The following is a 17,307-nucleotide window of genomic DNA, read 5'->3' as shown; positions in this document are numbered from 1 at the left end:
GCAAAAAGCTGTGTTAAGTCCCAAGGTACATACATTCATTACTGAAAGAAGGTACAAAAGTTAAAGTTTGTTAAATAATAGATGTTGTAAAGAATCTTGGAAAATTATGGACTCCCTCATGTAAAGAGCCTTCTAGGAAATGAATATTTCTATTGTTCCTTTGGTATTCAAGACAGTTTTGTGCCTTGGTATATGTGCTGTGCTTAGTTGCTCAGTCATGTCCAGCTCTTTGCAATTCCATGGACTGTAGCTCATCTGTCCATGGGGATTCTTCAGGCAAGAATACTGGAATGGTTTGCCATACCCTTCTCCAGGAGGAGGTCTTCCCAACCCAGGGATCAAACCCAGGTCTCCTGCATTGCAGGCAGATTCTTTACCATCTGAGCCGCCAGGAAATCCTTGGTAAGTATGCCCTAGTTAGTAAGATTCTCAGTTAGTTGGAGGTATGCCTTTCTTTTAAAAGTGGCAAAACAATTCATGTGAAGGGAAGTTGAGAAAAGAACCAACAAAACAGAAGGGTTCTTAGGCAGATCAGCCTAGGAAGATGTACACTTGGAAACTGATAACAGATTTTGAGTCCCTTAAAATTACTCAATGCCTGTGTATCCCTTATAAAGTACTAAAGGAAGAAAAGCAATGATCCATGATATATTTTCCACCACTTCATACATGTTCTTTAATTTTATTCTCTTCTTTATAATTGGGGAGTCAGAGGGAGCAGGGTGGGTAGATTAATTTGTATCCAGTAAATTCTTTTGTTTGTTTGTTACCAAAACTTACACAATGAAAGGAGGTAGTTTCAGAATAACTGGACACCCTGAATAAAGAAAGAAGGCTGTATTTATAGTTTAAAATTGTGTATACCAGTACAATTCTGATTCTAAAATATCTTGGTCAGTCATGTGAAAATATAGGTTTCTGTCTTTAATGAGAAAAAAATAGAGAGAGAGGGCTTATCACAGAATGTACAGCTTTTAGAACCACTCTGTCATTCATGGCTTATCCCTCAGAATTCAAAGCTTTATAAGTTATAAACATTTTCCAGCACATGGTACACCCTGTCTTATGTCAGACAGGGCTAGGATAATCCAAGGGCATAAATGAATTTTCCGTTTTCCACCCTGAATTATTCTTTCATCCCTCATACCCAGTATTCTATTATTCTTTCCTGGCTTAAGTTCCACCCTTAAGCGACGCTGGAATTCCTTCAAAATAACCTATATCATATCACTTTTTAAATTCCTTTGCCCCTTCTGTCCCCACTTCCCATAGATAGATTGATAAATAGATCCTACATCATGGCTGGTAATAAGCATTTTTAAGAATTCACCTGAAATTATTCATCACTGGCAGCCTTGCTCCTCTAAATATAAATTAAATTTATATTTAATGCAAATGAATCTGACTGGTAGGATAAACCTGCTTCATTGATACTCTCATCTTATCTACTGGAAGATCTAAACTGGAGCTCCACAGGGTGGCCTGCCACCTTGGGCCACCATTTTTGTTTAAAAAGGAAGAGTGTATTTCTTACTTATGAGCAAATGAAATACTAAGAAGCAATGTTTTTTTATGACCTGAAGCTTTCTTTTTTTGCATTGTTCCTTCAATTCTTTTTTCTCCCACATCTTCAACAATCTTAATGTCCCAATTTATACATCTACAAAATAGAAATCATTGTAGGGTTGCTATAAGGACTACAAAGTCATTACAAGGGTTAAGTAAAAAATTCATCCAGGTGCCCACCCATCCAGGTGCACAGTAAGTATCGGTACCAGTTACTTCCCTTCTAATTTGTGCATAGATATTTGAATAAAGCCTTAATTCTAATATAGGACTTTACATTTGAGTATCATTTTATGCAAAAAATTATTTAGTGATCATAAGCTGTTTCTGTCTTCCAGTGTCTTCTCCATTCTCTACTGATTTACCTCTGAGTGTGCCCAGGTAATAGCAGATGCTCAAGGCATGAATGAATGAAGTCAAAGGATTCACAGATGAGGAATAACTGAGCCAATGAAGGTTATACAGAACCCTGTGCTGTGCTGTGTCACTCAGTCATGTCTGACTCTGCGACCCCATAGTCTGTAGCCTGCCAGGCTCCTCTGTGCATGGGGCTTCTCCAGGCAAGAATACTGGAGTGGGTTGCCATGTCCTCCTCCAGGGGATCTTCCCAACCCAGGGATTGAGCCCAGTTCTCACGCATTGAGGGCAGATTCTTTCCCCTCTGAGTCAACAGGGAAGTCCAAGAATACTGGAGTGGGTAGCCTATCCCTTCTCCAGGGGATCTTCCTGACCCAGGTATTGAACTGGGGTCTCCTGCATTGCAGGTGGATTCTTTACCAGCTAAGCTACCAGGGAAGCCCATACAAAACCCCACTTTATATCAAATAATGGTAAGACAAGAACCCTTTGCAATCAAAGAATAAATGTTATTTTAAGAACTACTCCAGTGCAGTTCTATGCCAATAGTAAAGTATTTCTATTTTCCCTCTGTTTTCAAATCTGAAAGCCAGATAATATTATCCTAATATTTCTTTCCCCAAAAGGTAAAATAAGAGGTGCAAATAACTGAGAACACTTAGCAAATCCCTCAAGATGTGTTTCTCCAAATATAACAACCAAAATTCATTAAAAGTAAGAAAGCATGATAATTGGTGAAAACCAGGACATTGCTTACCCAGTTTTAACTTTGCAAATAAAACTAAAATGATATGTGAAATGTTTTTTAAAATATCACAGTAAAATGTGGTTTTCATAGGTGTTTATGCTTTTGGAAAAGGGAAAAAATGACTACCATTTCATTCTTTGTGCAGAACAGTCTGTTCTATTTTAAAAAAAAAAATAATAAATGAGCAGTAATCTCCAAGAAATCATCTTGACCAGCATTAATGACTAGTGTGATAGTTAACAGCCCGAGGCATAGCCGGAGGCCATTAAGGCTCTTGGGGGGAAAAAAGGTTGGGGGATTGTGGTTTACCAGTAATTAACCATAGTTATGAAGCAAAACTTCCTAAGAAAAGAGATAAAAGTTTCTCTGGCTTATTCTATCTTTTCATATACCCCTCCCCGACCTTTTTTAGTAAACAGGAAAAGAGGATACTGCCATCATTTCACAAACCAGGTTGGATTGGAAATAATTCATTTAATGAAACAGGGACACTCAGGGGACCAATTAATGCCTTTTCAAGCTTAGGCTAGACAACTATAAGAGCCACTTTAAAAAAAAAATAACTCAGCCTAACACATTAGTTGATTGTTGGTGAACTGAAACTCAATCATCAGATCATAAGGATTTTTGGGGGGGAGCTTTTTTTTCAGTTTTTAATCTTATCTCAATAAAGGTAAATACATAAGGATTATAAATAAACAAATCTGAAGTAATATAGATTGGGGGAACCTCAAGAGGGTCAGGAGATAATGAAGATTATACCTCAATATTGGGATTATGATGTTAGTTCTTTATTTCAATAAAAGTGGATAGAGATCTTTCATATCAGGGACAGGGCTTAGCTGTAAGGACAAAGTAATCTTCTGGGAATTATGCATACAGGCTTGACATCATTTTTATTGGATGGCTGATGAACTGGAAAACTCCAGGATAGCCAGGCTTTAATTTGTAATCTTAATTTTCATATAAATCGGTACATTTCAGGGGGAGGGAGTGGGGGATGTGGGGACTTTGATGCTTGCTGGCCTGATGGTAATAAGACAGCCCTGGAGCACGGGCTGCAGTACTAATTCATTCAGTATCTGATTCTGTCTTTTCCTCTATCCATCTGTCTTCCATCTTTACATCTATCATTTACAGAAATTTACAGCCTGCAAATACCAGAGAAGCTAATGTTAGTGCAATCTTCCCTCCACGTTCTCTTGGAATGATCTATCGTAATCTACTTATCATAGACATGCACACTATAATGTACAATAATTTAATCTTCAGCCCCAAAAACGACTGCAATTGTTTTCCAAGCATGCATTGTAAGGTGTTTTTTTTCCCTTCTTTTTAACCTTTTTAAAGGCTACAGGGCATGAGAGAACACTAGTTTCCCTTCATAAAACAATTATCTTGGTGTCTCCCATATATACTTTCTTATCCATAGGATCACACAGGGGCAAGGTTATCAAACTAGAACGTACTGCTGATTTATTTGGTCACAAAGAAACTGGGCCCATACATTTCCAATATAGAATGCAGATGCTTTTCACATTGTAAAAGAAGTAAGAGCTCTTGTACTGAATATGCTAGCAATATATCATAGCAATATAGCAATAAAATTAAATTTTCTCTCTAGACTGTTCTAGTCTTTAACATCATAAGTAAAATTGAATCTTCATGCAAAATTATAATCAAAGACTCTATGAGCTGAATTGACCATAGAAAACAAGTAATACACAGAGGGGAAATTATTTGCTCATAAGCACACATTTTTTCTCTCAAGTAATGTTTCTACAGCTTTTCTTTTCCATTTAAAATTTTTAAGTTGTCCTTTTGTTATTTTGTTATTGTTCTGGTCCAAAAATAATATGCCTTGACATTCACCACTTTCTGTCTACATACCTTGCCTCCTTTTGAAGAAATGCTGCCATATGTCTTGTCTCTGTTTAGGCTAGAATGATACTTAACTAATTAATCCACCCATCCATCTATCCACTGCACTATGCACTATGTAGAGTGGCAGATATATTGATAGGATATGCAGTATTTTTTCTCCAGGAATTCAGACTTAGTAGGGAGATAGACTTGTAACAACAACAACAACAAAAAACCCAAACCCAAGGCCTCCAGGAAGAAGGGACACTGAGGCTAAGATTTAAAGATATGAAGAGGTTTGCAAAGCTGAGACAGTGATGGATAAAATGGGATAGTACAACATTTGTAAAGGCAGAGCAAATGAAAGGGAATTTGACACATAATACATGAATGGAGTTCACAGGGGTTTACAAAAATGAATGAGTCTGGCCAAATGTTATTTGGTAAATGGTAGACCCTCAAAGGGAGAAGGCAATGGCACCCCACTCCAGTACTCTTGTCTGGAAAATCCCATGGATAGAGGAGCCTGGTAGGCTGCAGTCCATGAGGTTGATAAGAATCGGACACAACTGAGCAACTACACTTTCACTTTTCACTTTCATGCATTGGAGAAGGAAATGGCAACCCACTCCAGTGTTCTTGCCAGGAGAATCCCAGGGACAGGGGAGCCTGGTGGGCTGCCGTCTATGGGGTTGCACAGAGTCAGACACGACTGAAGCGACTTAGCAGCAGCAGCAGTAGCAGACCCTCAAAGGAAAAGATACTGATACAATCTTTAGTTGAAGGTGAAGGTGAAGTCGCTCAGTCTTGTCTGACTCTTTGCGACCCTGTGGACTGTAGCCTGCCAGGCTTCTCTGTCCATGGGATTTTTCAGGCAAGAATACTGGAGTGGGTTACCATTTCCTTCTCCAGGGGATCTTCCCAACCCAGGGATCGAACCCTGGTCTCCTGCATTGGAGGCAGACGCTTTAACCCCTGAGCCATCTGAATCTCTAATATCACATCCATTAGCATTTACCTGAACAACTTCAATGATTAGAAACTCATTACAATGAAAGAGTGAATTTATTTTCAAAATTCTCATGTTTGGAAAATTTCTAAAATTTTTTAATTTTTTTGAACTAGAAAACATATATACTGATCCATTCTAGTTCTGTCTTCTTGAACTGCACAGAATATGATTAATCTTTTCATGTTAATTGAAATATTTGAGGACATTGATAAAGTCCTTCAAAACTCAGTTGCTTAAAAATGCTCCTTCTTTATAAGAGTTTTCAAAACTTTTAAAGGCCTGATTTCTATTCTCCTGGTAAGCACCAAATTGGTTCCTTTTATATGGTGGCATTTGGAACCAAAAGTAATAGTCTATGCTTAGTATGACCTGTCTGGAGAAGGGCATAGCAAGCCACTCCAGTATTCTTCTCTGGAGAATTCCATAAACAGAAGAGCCTGGTGGCCTACAGTCCATGCAGTCACAAAGACTTGGACACGACTGAGCGACTAACACAGCAACAGAGTATGACCTGTAGTGAGCAGGGAGAGAATATTCAACCACCTTTTCCTCATCACTATATTTCTATTCTTGTGTCTAACTTGAATTAGATTTTTTTGGCAGACATATATTGGTTAGTCATACAGAACTTTTATTCCTAAAATACCAAAGTCCTTGCCACATATGCTCCCATTTAACCAAATCTCTGCTGTCCTCTATTACTGTACATGGATTTTTGAACCAAAATCTAGAACATTACTTTTATCCCCATTTAAGTTCATTACTTTAATTCATCACTTCCCCATGTAATAAGTACCCAGAAATCTTACATATGATTCAGCGTACAATTTGCCAAAATAGGAGAATACAGTATTATTATTGTGAACAATATATTTTTTTATTTGAATAGCAATTAAATACAAGGAACAGAGGACACACAATACACAATGATCATTGATAGTTAAAGTAGCTCTTAAGTTCAATAAATACAAATATTTAAATATGCAGATATGTCTCTTTATTCTTTAACCACTGACTGGTAGATAGTGGTAAGATTTATTCATTAAAAGTGGGTTTCATTTATTGGCATACTCCTGTCCTCTATAGATAGTGAGGATGGATAAAATATATTCAAAAAAAAGAGTGACCATTCCTCTGTTGATGAACATTTAGGTGTCTTCCATGTCCTGGCTATTGTTAAGAGTGCTGTAATGAACAATGGGATGCATGCGCCCTTTTGAATTGTAGTTTTCTCTGGGTAAATGCCCAGTAGTGGAATTGCTGGTAAAGATGTGGTACATGTATGCAATGGAATATTATTCCACCATAAAAAGAAATGAAATAAGGTCATTGTAGAGATGCAGATGGACCTGGACACTGTCATACAGAGTGAAGTAAGTCAGAAAAACAAATATCGTATCAGATCAGATCAGTCGCTCAATTGTGTCCGACTCTTTGCGACCCCATGAATCGCAGCATGCCAGGCCTCCCTGTCCATCACCAACTCCCGGAGTTCACTCAGACTCACGTCCATCGAGTCAGTGATGCCATCCAGCCATCTCATCCTCTGTCGTCCCCTTCTCCTCCTGCCCCCAATCCCTCCCAGCATCAGAGTCTTTTCCAATGAGTCAACTCTTCGCATGAGGTGGCCAAAGTACTGCAGTTTCAGCTTTAGCATCATTCCTTCCAAAGAAATATCGTATATTAACACTTATATGTCAAATTTAGAAAAATGGTATAGATGATCTTATTTGCAAAGCAGAAACAGAGACACAAGCATACAGTACAAATGTGTGGATACCAAGGGTGAAGGGGGGTTGGATAAATTAGGAGATTGGGACTGACACATCCACAGTACCATATTTAAAGCAGGTAACTAATGAGAACCTACTATATAGTATAGAGAACTCTACTCAATGCTCTGCGGTGACCTAAATGGAAATAAATCCAAAAAAGAGGGAATATATGCAAAGGTATGGCTCATTCTATTTTCGGTACAGTAGAAATTAACACAACATTATAAAGCAACTATACTCCAAAAGAAATTAATTGAAAAAATTAAAAGAGAGAATTACCAAAACAACTTAGCCAGGCTCAGGGGTAAGATAAATATCTTTGTGGACCAAAATAAGACAGAAACTCAAAAGGCATGAGCCACAGGTCTGGAAGCAGACAGTAGCAGACAAGCTTCCTGTGGGATGATAGGAAATGAAAAGTTTCCCTGGAACTTCAGTCTCAGGCCTAGAAACTAAGCCAAGACATCACATAGTAAGGCTTGGTACAGCTGGATGGAATGACTTCTATTCTTGGAGACTGACTGTGTGAAGGCAGATTCATTAATGTCAAATAATTAGGGTAGTAAGAGTAAACAAAAAGTTAATATAAACAGACAACAAAGGTCACAAACAGAACATGTATTCCTTCTAGAAAAAATAAAAATATGCAACATATCACAATAAATATAACTGGATTATCAGACTGAATTCACACGCAAAAATGTTGTGATATGCTGCTTACAGGGATTATATATTTAAATTATATGTCATTCAGCCTATTTCTCCAGTAACCTAAAAACATGTTCAATAGGTACATGTACAAAGTGTTCATAGTGTCAGAGGTGGAGGCTGTGGATGAGTTCAACAAGACAGTTTTCCTCTCACCAAATCTGACTTGACACCCACCACCACAAAGCACCCAACATGGTAGCAAGTTAATCACATTGGATCCCTTCTCTCATGGAGAGTGTAGCAATTTGCCTTTATATAAACTTATTCTGGATAGGAATTTCCATTCCAGTCTGCAGCACTTCTGCCAATACCATTATTAGTGAACTTAAGAATTCTTTGTTCATTCAAGTAACAAGGCATTCATTGCTACACATATGAGGAACCTGGAACAAGAAACCCATTGTACAACAAAGGAGATGTAGCAATGGGCTCCTATCTGCAGAATCACTGTTTTTACTCTATGCCTTGCTTCTAGATATGGTTGCTATAAAACAATAACTGAACTGAAAGCTCAGTGGTATTCAACCTTGGAAAACTTTTTCTAAGAAATAGTATATGCCTTAAACCAGGAGCCAGCAAACAGTATTACATCTCCAACAGTCAAAACGTACAGGTTTGGGAGCTAGGAGGTAGGGGTGGTAGTAGTCCATACCAACTACACCTAATAACTCACTTAAGCAATTTCTGCTTCTCAACCCTGCCATCTTGCTTCAGTGGGTTTAATAGTCCTAGTGTTCTAGAGAAGAATGTTTATACCAGGTATATTAAATCAGAACCTGTGACTGCCCCTGGCCGTTTTGGGTTCCTCATGCCTCTAAGTTCTTCCCTGGTGGCTCAAACAGTAAAGAATCTGCCTGCAATGCAGGAGACCTGTATTCAATCCCTGGGTCAGGAAAATCCCCTAGAGAAGGGAATGGCAATCCACTCCAGTATTCTTGCCTGGAGAGTCCCATGGACAGAGGAGCCTGGTGGGCTGCAGTCCGTGGGATCACAAAGAGTTGGACACAACTGAGCAACTAACACTTTTACTTTTCACTTTCATGCCTCTAAACCAGAAGTCATTTTGAACTGGAGGATTGATGCTATTTTCCAGAAGGAAAATCGAGTTGTCACATACTGAGGCAAAGAAGACTATGTCTAGAACCCAGGAGTTTTACTGAGACAAATTTTTGTACTCTCTTGCTTAATAGTACTAGCCTGAAACTGCAGTAACTTAATGACTCAGATCCTACAAGCATAAACATTTGAGTCATCTTACCAGGTAAAGCCAACTCATTGAAAAAGACTGGTGCTGGGAAAAATTGAAGGCAAAAGGAAAACAGGGCGGCAGAGGACAAGATGGTTAGATAACATCACTGACTCAGTAGACATGAATCTGAGTAAACTCCAGGAGATGGTGAAGGATAGGGAAGCCTGGCGTGCTGCAGTTCATGAGGTCTCAAAGAGCTGGACACAACTGAGCAACTGAACAACAACCAGGTAAAGCACTCAGCCTGCTGTGGATCAGCAAAGGGAAACGGGAGGATAGTGTAAGAGCGTGTGGCTAAGATGGACTGCTCTATAACATGGGAAGCTGACCCCTATGGATAACCTTAACTGGATTGCTTTGCTCTTTAGTTTCCAGTTGAGATGGGCCTATGTAACCAAGTAGAAAGAGAAAAGAGACCAGGGTATCTATTCCCCAGCCCTTCTTCCCCAGGCAAAATTTGGAGGGTTGATTGATTTAAATATCAATAACCTCAGATATGCAGATGACACCACCCTTATGGCAGAAAGTGAAGAGGAACTCAAAAGCCTCTTGATGAAAGTGAAAGTGGAGAGTGAAAAAGTTGGCTTAAAGCTCAACATTCAGAAAATGAAGATCATGGCATCCCGTCCCATCACTTCATGGGAAATAGATGGGGAAACAGTGTCAGACTTTATTTTTCTGGGCTCCAAAATCATTGCAGATGGTGACTGCAGCCATGAAATTAAAAAATGCTTCCTCCTTGGAAGGAAAGTTATGACCAACCTAGATAGCATATTCAAAAGCAGAGATATTACTTTGCCAACAAAGGTCCGGCTAGTCAAGGCTATGGTTTTTCCTGTGGTCATGTATGGATGTGAGAGTTGGACTGTGAAAAAGGCTGAGCGCCGAAGAATTGATGCTTTTGAACTGTGGTGTTGCAGAAGACTCTTGAGGGTCCCTTGGGCTGCAAGGAGATCCAACCAGTCCATTCTGAAGGAGATCAGCCCTGGGATTTCTTTGGAAGGAATGATGCTAAAGCTGAAACTCCAGTACTTTGGCCACCTCATGCGAAGAGTTGACTCATTGGAAAAGACTCTGATGCTGGGAGGGATTGGGGGCAGGAGGAGAAGGGGACGACAGAGGATGAGATGGCTGGATGGCATCACTGACTCAATGGACGTGAGTCTGAGTGAACTCTGGGTGTTGGTGATGGACCGGGAGGCCTGGCGTGCTGTGATTCATGGGGTCGCAAGGAGTCAGACACGATTGAGCGACTGAACTGAACTGAACTGATAAAGACAGATCTCGTCCAGCAGACACTCTCCCACAAGTGCTTCTTTCTTCATTTTCTGACAGTAACTTCCTCCCTTTGCCTCTTTGGGTCCAGGGATGGTAGTAGCTTCTTGATGTTATCACATGGTCCCTTGTTCATCTCTTTTTCTTTCTTCTCAGGCTTTTATAATCAGACCCTCAATAAACTCTCTTCAGCTACCCTTTTTTTAAATTTTATAGTGCAGTATAGTTGATTTATAATGTTGTTTTAGTTGTACAGCAAAGTGATTCAGCTATATATATACATATAACAATTCTGTTTCAGATTCTTTTCCCATATAGGTTATTACAGAATATTGAGTACAGTTCCCTGTGCTATACAGTAGGTCCTTCTTGATTATCTATTCTATATATAGTCATATGTTTATACTTTAATCCAAAACTCCTAATTTATCCCTTCCTCCCACCATTAGTAACCATAAGTTTGTTTTCAAAAGTCTGTGAGTCAGTTTCCAAATTGTAAATAAGCTTCCCAGGTGGCACTAGTGGCAAAGAACCCTCCTGCTAGTGGAGGAGATGTAAGAGATACAGGTTCAGTCCCTGGATTGGGAAGATCCTCTGAAGAAGGGCATGGCAACCCAGTCCAGTATTCTTGCCTGGAGAACCCAATGAACAGAGGAGCCTAGCAGGCTATAGTCCATAGGGTTGCAAAGAGTAGGGACAAGACTGAAGTGACTAAGCATGCATGCATCTTTTTTTTTGATTCCACATATAAGTGATATGATATGGTATTTGTTTTTCTCTGTCTTCCGTTACTCACTTGAGTGTGTTATCTGTTCCCTGATACCACCAAAATCAATTCACTTTTTTATCTCTAGATATCCTTATATCTCTATTACTATATAAGCTTTAAATAATATTGTTATCCATCTTATGATAAAAAGAGATCAGTATGTTTATTCCACCTCTTACTGCTCTCCTTCTCATCTCATTTGGTTGGATATATAATTTTTATATTGGCCAATTTTTAACATTTGCATTCTAACTTTGACTATAATTTTCACATCTGTTTCAATCTTAGTTCCAGGGAGAATGCATTCAATTCTCATAAACAGTCTTTTTTATGAATTGCTGTTAATTTCTTCATTCATCAAAGGAAGGTTGAAATTAAAAAGAACTCAAAAAACTATATTCCTTGAATTTTTATATGTTCAAAATTGTTACCTTTATGTTGAACTGCTGTTTGTCTAGGTGTAAAGATTCCAGAGTCACTCTTTTTTCAAGACTTAATTGGCATCATTGGTTCCACAGCTTGTTTAGAGTACTGATATAGAGAAGTCTGAGATTATGGACATGAGTTTGAGCAAACTCCGGGAGATAGAGAAGGACAGGGACGTCTGCTGTGCTGCAGTCGGTGGGATCGCTAAGAGGCGGATGCGACTGAGCGACTGAACAACATCAGCGAGTTTATCTTGCATTTTCCCCCTAAAGTCTCTTGATCTTTTTATCTGGATGCAGACTATATATCCATATATATCGAATCGATGCAACTTTACTAGGATGGATTTTGGTGTTGATCATTCTCTTATTTTTTTCTCTTGGATAAGGACTATGTATACCATGTATAGATTCAAGGTTTTTTTTGGTAAGTTCTCAAATTATATCTTTAAATATTTGTTTGGTTACATTATTTTGGTTCTCTTTGACCCTGACACTGATTTGCCTGTCTTCTATATCTATTCTTTTCTCTCTTGCCTTTTTAAGCCATATTTATTTTTATTTTATGTTACATCTTTTCTAATTTCTACCATTAATTGTGCCTGTGTCTTCCTTCAAAAGAACCTATTTTCCTTTGTGCTGTTTCCAATCTGGTTCATTTCTAGAGTATTTAATTTTTTTTCTCCCTCTACTTCATTTCTGAGCTTTGCCAGTTTCATCATCTTAGTTAGGATCTTGGCAGAACATCAAGGGCACACTCAAACTGAAGAGCTTTAATATAGGCACTGTTTACAAAGGTGAAGGCAGAAATTAGGGAACTTACATGGGTGAGTGCAGAACCTCCTTGGGGGTCACTGTAGGTCTGAAGGGACAATGGGAGGGAGTAGCAACTGGAACCCAAAGAAAGAGCCATTTAAAAGCCTCCCCTTCCTTAGTTAAGGGACCCAACCAGCCCAGAATGACCCCACAGGGAGGCCCCAAGAGAAAGAATAACTTGACCCCTCTTCTCCCTTTCCATTCTTTTGCTGGTACTCTCCAGTGGCAAAGCCCAACCAGAAGCCAGAAAACAGAATCTTTGAACTGAATGGTTCAGAGGTCAGCCTTTTGGGATGGATCAGGTAGAGAAGAGTAGGGAGTGGATCTGGAGGGGTATCTTTCCTGAGCTCTTCTGCTGTACTGTGCCCCTTTCTTTTTCAGTTATAATCATCTCATTAAGGTGTTTTTTTAAAATAATTCTTGATGACATATATGGCTATAATTTTTATCTCTTCCATGGAATATTTTTCTTGGTGAAATTTCATCATTTGATATTAGCATTTCCTGTTTCTTTACCTCTTTTGTTTCCCCCTCTGTAACAGCTTTGTTTGAATCCTCTACTTGTTCCTATTATGATCCCTCATCTTTCAAATGAGCAACCTCCCCATCAGCCATTTGAGGAAGGTTTGGGTGGCAGAGTGGATCAGGCAGGTTCCCAGTAATTCTGCTAATGACAGAGTTGCCCGTGCCCATCTTCTTGGCTGGCACACTGCAGCGCTGCTAACCACATTCTTATAAAAGAATTCACAGACCTCACTCCATCATTTTCAAACCAGAAATCACATATACCCTTTTAATCTTCCGACAACTACATATATAAAGAACACTTAAGGCTCATGTTCTAGCATGTAAAAGAAAAAAAATCCCTAGCCAAAGCTAAAAATGCATAACACATACGAACATTTTCCAAGTGCTGAGCTTCTAAATGACTCTGGTTTCAGATTTCTCCTATGGTTTAGAGGGGTTTTCATTTTTCAAAGATAAATCATCCATTCCTAAGCCTGTTATTCTTTATTTGTGTTCTGAAGTCTTCCTAGATGCACAGTCTCCTGAAATGTCAAAATACTACGTTCAGAGCAGAAAATAGATTCTCCTAGTCATATCTTATCCTCTTATCCTCCAAAGCTCCCAATTTGCCAGTGAAGTAACAGGAAAGTTGATAAAGATAAATTCTGCGACTGTAATCCCAATTGGGAGGCACACTCATCTCTTAAACAGTTCTGGCAACTTGGATTTATCTTCATGGAAGGCATATAAAGCATCGTTTACATAAATAACGTGGAGCTTTGAGTTGGACAAATATCAGAGATGAGTAACTGCCCTGGAGTAGACCTATTAAATCAATCACTGGGGTTCAGACAATCAGAACAGCACTGACGATAGCCATACAAAACCCGATCACAGCATAATCTTACTCTGCTTCTTGATGAGGTAACAAAATATGCCGTGTTCATTGAACAGCTGCTTTCATAAGGACAGCAATAATGAAAAAAATCTCCCAGAACCTTCAGTACTTACACATGGAAACAAGATTTCCAGTGAGAAAATTAAAATGCCAACAAGATTTATACTTACCTATGTAGATGTCCTACGATCTTAGACATGTTCCATTACTTTTAAAGTGCAAGAAGGAGAAACAATGTCATTTTTTAAAGTACTGTTATTGAACTATAAAAGCCAATAGGCATGGTTCCTCTTAAGGGCTGAATTATGCACCCCCTCCTCCAATTCATATATTGAAATTCTAAATGACTGTACCTCAGAAAAAGAATCTATTTATACACAGAGTCTTTAAAGAGGCAATTAAGTTAAAATGAGGTCATTAGAATTGTCCCTAATCGATATGACTGAGCCGTAATCCTTATAAGAAGAGGAGATTAGAACACAGACACAATAGAGAGAAGGCTGGGTGACTTACGTGGGGAGAAGATGGCCATTTGCAAGCATATGAAGAGAGACCTTAGAAGAAACTGAAAGGTTGTTGTTGAATCACGCGAATACACCGGGATTCTTGGCCCCCGGAAGGAGAAGAATTCAATCCGGGGCCAGAGACGAGGCTTGATCGCTCAGAGCTTTTTTGTAATAAAGTTTTATTAAAGTATAAAGGAGATAGAGAAAGCTTCTGACATAGGCATCAGAAGGGGGCAGAAAGAGTACCCCTTTGCTAGTCTTCAGCTGGATGTTATATAGTCACTAGCAGTCTGTTAATGAAAGAAAGGAATGTCTTATAATTCAGAATAGCACCAGGCCCCTCGCCCATAAGATGCATTTTGGGATAATCTTGGCACCAAATGGTTTATCCTGAGCCATAAAATGATTAACTTGAATCTTAAAGAAGGGCAGATCACCATACAAATAGTTTCATTTACATAGATTAGGGGAACAATATCTGAGTATAACATACTGGTTTGTCAAGTAGGTTCTGGGCCAAGAGGCCGAACCGACTTGGAGACAGAGTTTGGGGTAAAGGCGTAGTACATTAGCATGGCTTAAGACAAATATTTCCATAAGAAAAAGGCATTGGTTATCTCTAGGCTCAAGAATAGCTAACTTCAGGCGAAACCAGGTGTCATTATGGCAACACAGTATTTTAAGAGAAACCTCTCTTTAAATTTGCATAGAGAAGGAAAAAATATTGCTAGTTTGTTTCCTCCTGCCGCTTAAGAAAGATAAAAATGTCTGACACTTGCAGGCTATTTCCTCCATTTGGAGACCCCTGGCCTTCCTGCCTGTTACCCTCTCAAAACCAACCTTGAGGACATCTTGATTTCACACTTCTGGTTTGAGAACTGTGAGGAAATACATTTCCCTTGTTGAAGCTACCCGGCCTGTAGTACCCAGTCTGTGGCAAGCCTAGCAAACACACTGCTCTGTTTTAAAAGTAAATAAAGAAATGAAGACAGAAAGGCCCAAGGGAAGTTCCCTCTACCTTGTTCGGACAAAATTCTGACACTTGGTGTAAACATTGTTTTTCTGTGGCTACGTATGGAAATCAATGTTCCCTTAATTGCTTAAATTTTGGCTGTGAATATTCTGCCATCACACGCTCTCTACTAAGAAGAGTGAAATGTTGTCACTGGTTGGAAAGGGGCTTGCCAGAGTGGCGGCATACAGAAAGCATGAAACCGTATTTCCCATTGAAAAAAAAAAATCTGTTACCAATGAGTTAATGGAAGAAATAGACATATAAGTAGAATATGCTAATTGATTTCAAAGTGGGTGTAGAGAAGAGATAAGTGTAACTTACTAGGGAAAAAATGATGCAAAAAAGCTTTTCAAGGATTACAGGATTGTGACATTTCAGATTCTTTTAACGTGCCCAGTTGCTCAGTCATGTCTGACTCTTGGCAACCCCCCAGACTGTAGCTCACCAGGCTCCTCTGTCCATGGGATTTTCCAGGCAAGAATACCAGAATGGGTTGACATTTCCTACTCAGGGGACCTTCTCAACCCAGGGATAGAACCCATGTCTCCTGTGTCTCCTGCATTGGCAGGCAGATTCTTTATCACTGAGCCACATTGGAATGGAATCCACAACAGAATCCCCTCATTCTTTCACTGCTGCTGCTGCTAAGTTGCTTCAGTCATGTCCGACTCTGTGCGACCCCATAGACGGCAGCTCACTAGGCTCCTCTATCCCTGGGATTCTCCAGGCAAGAATACTGGAGTGGGTTGCCATTTCCTTCTCCAATGCATGAAAGTGAAAAGTGAAAGTGAAGTAGTACCTAAAAAATAATTAAAGGGACCTAATTTGAGATCCTCATAAGAAGGATGACATTTTTTTTTCCATCAAACATTCTATCTCCCTAAATGTCCTCATTATGAATACATAAATGATAATATCACACCTCCTTATCTTTATGGTTGTATGAAAAGCTTCCCCATTTCACTGCTTCCCAGCATTTGAGAACAGAAAGTGAAAAAAAGTCTTTGGAAACCAGGAAATCACTCACAAGAAAGAAACATGGGCCAGCAACCTAATCAGATGTACATCTTAGGAAGAAGGTTCATTTGCTTGCTCCATGCTGGCTTTTCTAGAATATGTGAAAAATCTTTCAACAGACTCCTCTATAGACTATAATATTTTTAGTCAGGAAAATACTATCTATAGGTACTGAGACACTTAATAAGATCAGAGGAAATGCTAATAAATAGAAGAAAACCTCAATTTTAATTGTATTAAAATATATAAATGTCCCCTGGAGAACAAAATGGCAACCCATTCCATTCTTTCCTGGGGAATCCCATGGACAGGGGAGACTGGTAGGCTACAGTCCATGGGGTCACAAAAGAGTCGGACATGACTTAACGACTAAACAACAACAAGAAACTTAAACATCACAGTCCAAGTATTTTAACAACTGAAAGACAAAAGAGAAATAAGAATGGGAAAAATAGAATGATAGATGAAGAACTCCCACTAAGAAAAATATGCCATGGTATATCTGGAAAAGACGAAAACTCTAATTAGAAAAGATGCATGCAAGAATACTAAAGTGGGTTGCCATGCCCTTCTCCAGGGGATCTTCCCAACCCAGGGATCGAACCTGTATCTCTTATGTCTCCTGCTTTGGCAGGAGACTTCTTTACCAGTAGCACCACCTGGGAGGCCCTAATATGCCATGGAGAGAAGAAAATTATGACCATATATGTCAATACAAACTTGAAAAAAATAAATGAGCATATCTTAAAAACAAAATCATAATGTGGAGATAAAACAGCTCAGGGAGGATATGAAGAT

The 17,307-nt window shown here is 39.1% G+C and overlaps 1 long non-coding RNA gene across 4 annotated transcripts in view; it reads right to left on the bottom strand.

The window, feature by feature from the left end:
* Nucleotides 1-17,307, bottom strand: part of LOC129658025 (uncharacterized) — a 72,130-nt gene that overhangs the window by 17,768 nt on the left and 37,055 nt on the right. Inside the window, exon 5 of one of the 4 annotated variants that reach the window (XR_008717228.1) lies at nt 14,654-14,767. The exons of the other annotated variants lie outside the window; for them this stretch is intronic. This is a non-coding gene — a long non-coding RNA (uncharacterized LOC129658025). Of the gene's footprint in view, nt 1-14,653; nt 14,768-17,307 lie in introns of those variants that run through there. 4 annotated transcript variants of the gene reach the window in all.

Source organism: Bubalus kerabau, chromosome 7 (assembly GCF_029407905.1).
Source record: "Bubalus kerabau isolate K-KA32 ecotype Philippines breed swamp buffalo chromosome 7, PCC_UOA_SB_1v2, whole genome shotgun sequence".
Classification (NCBI taxonomy): Eukaryota; Metazoa; Chordata; class Mammalia; order Artiodactyla; family Bovidae; genus Bubalus; species Bubalus kerabau.
The sequence above is the reverse complement of the archived record's forward strand: the minus strand, read 5'-3'. Positions and strand labels throughout refer to the sequence as shown.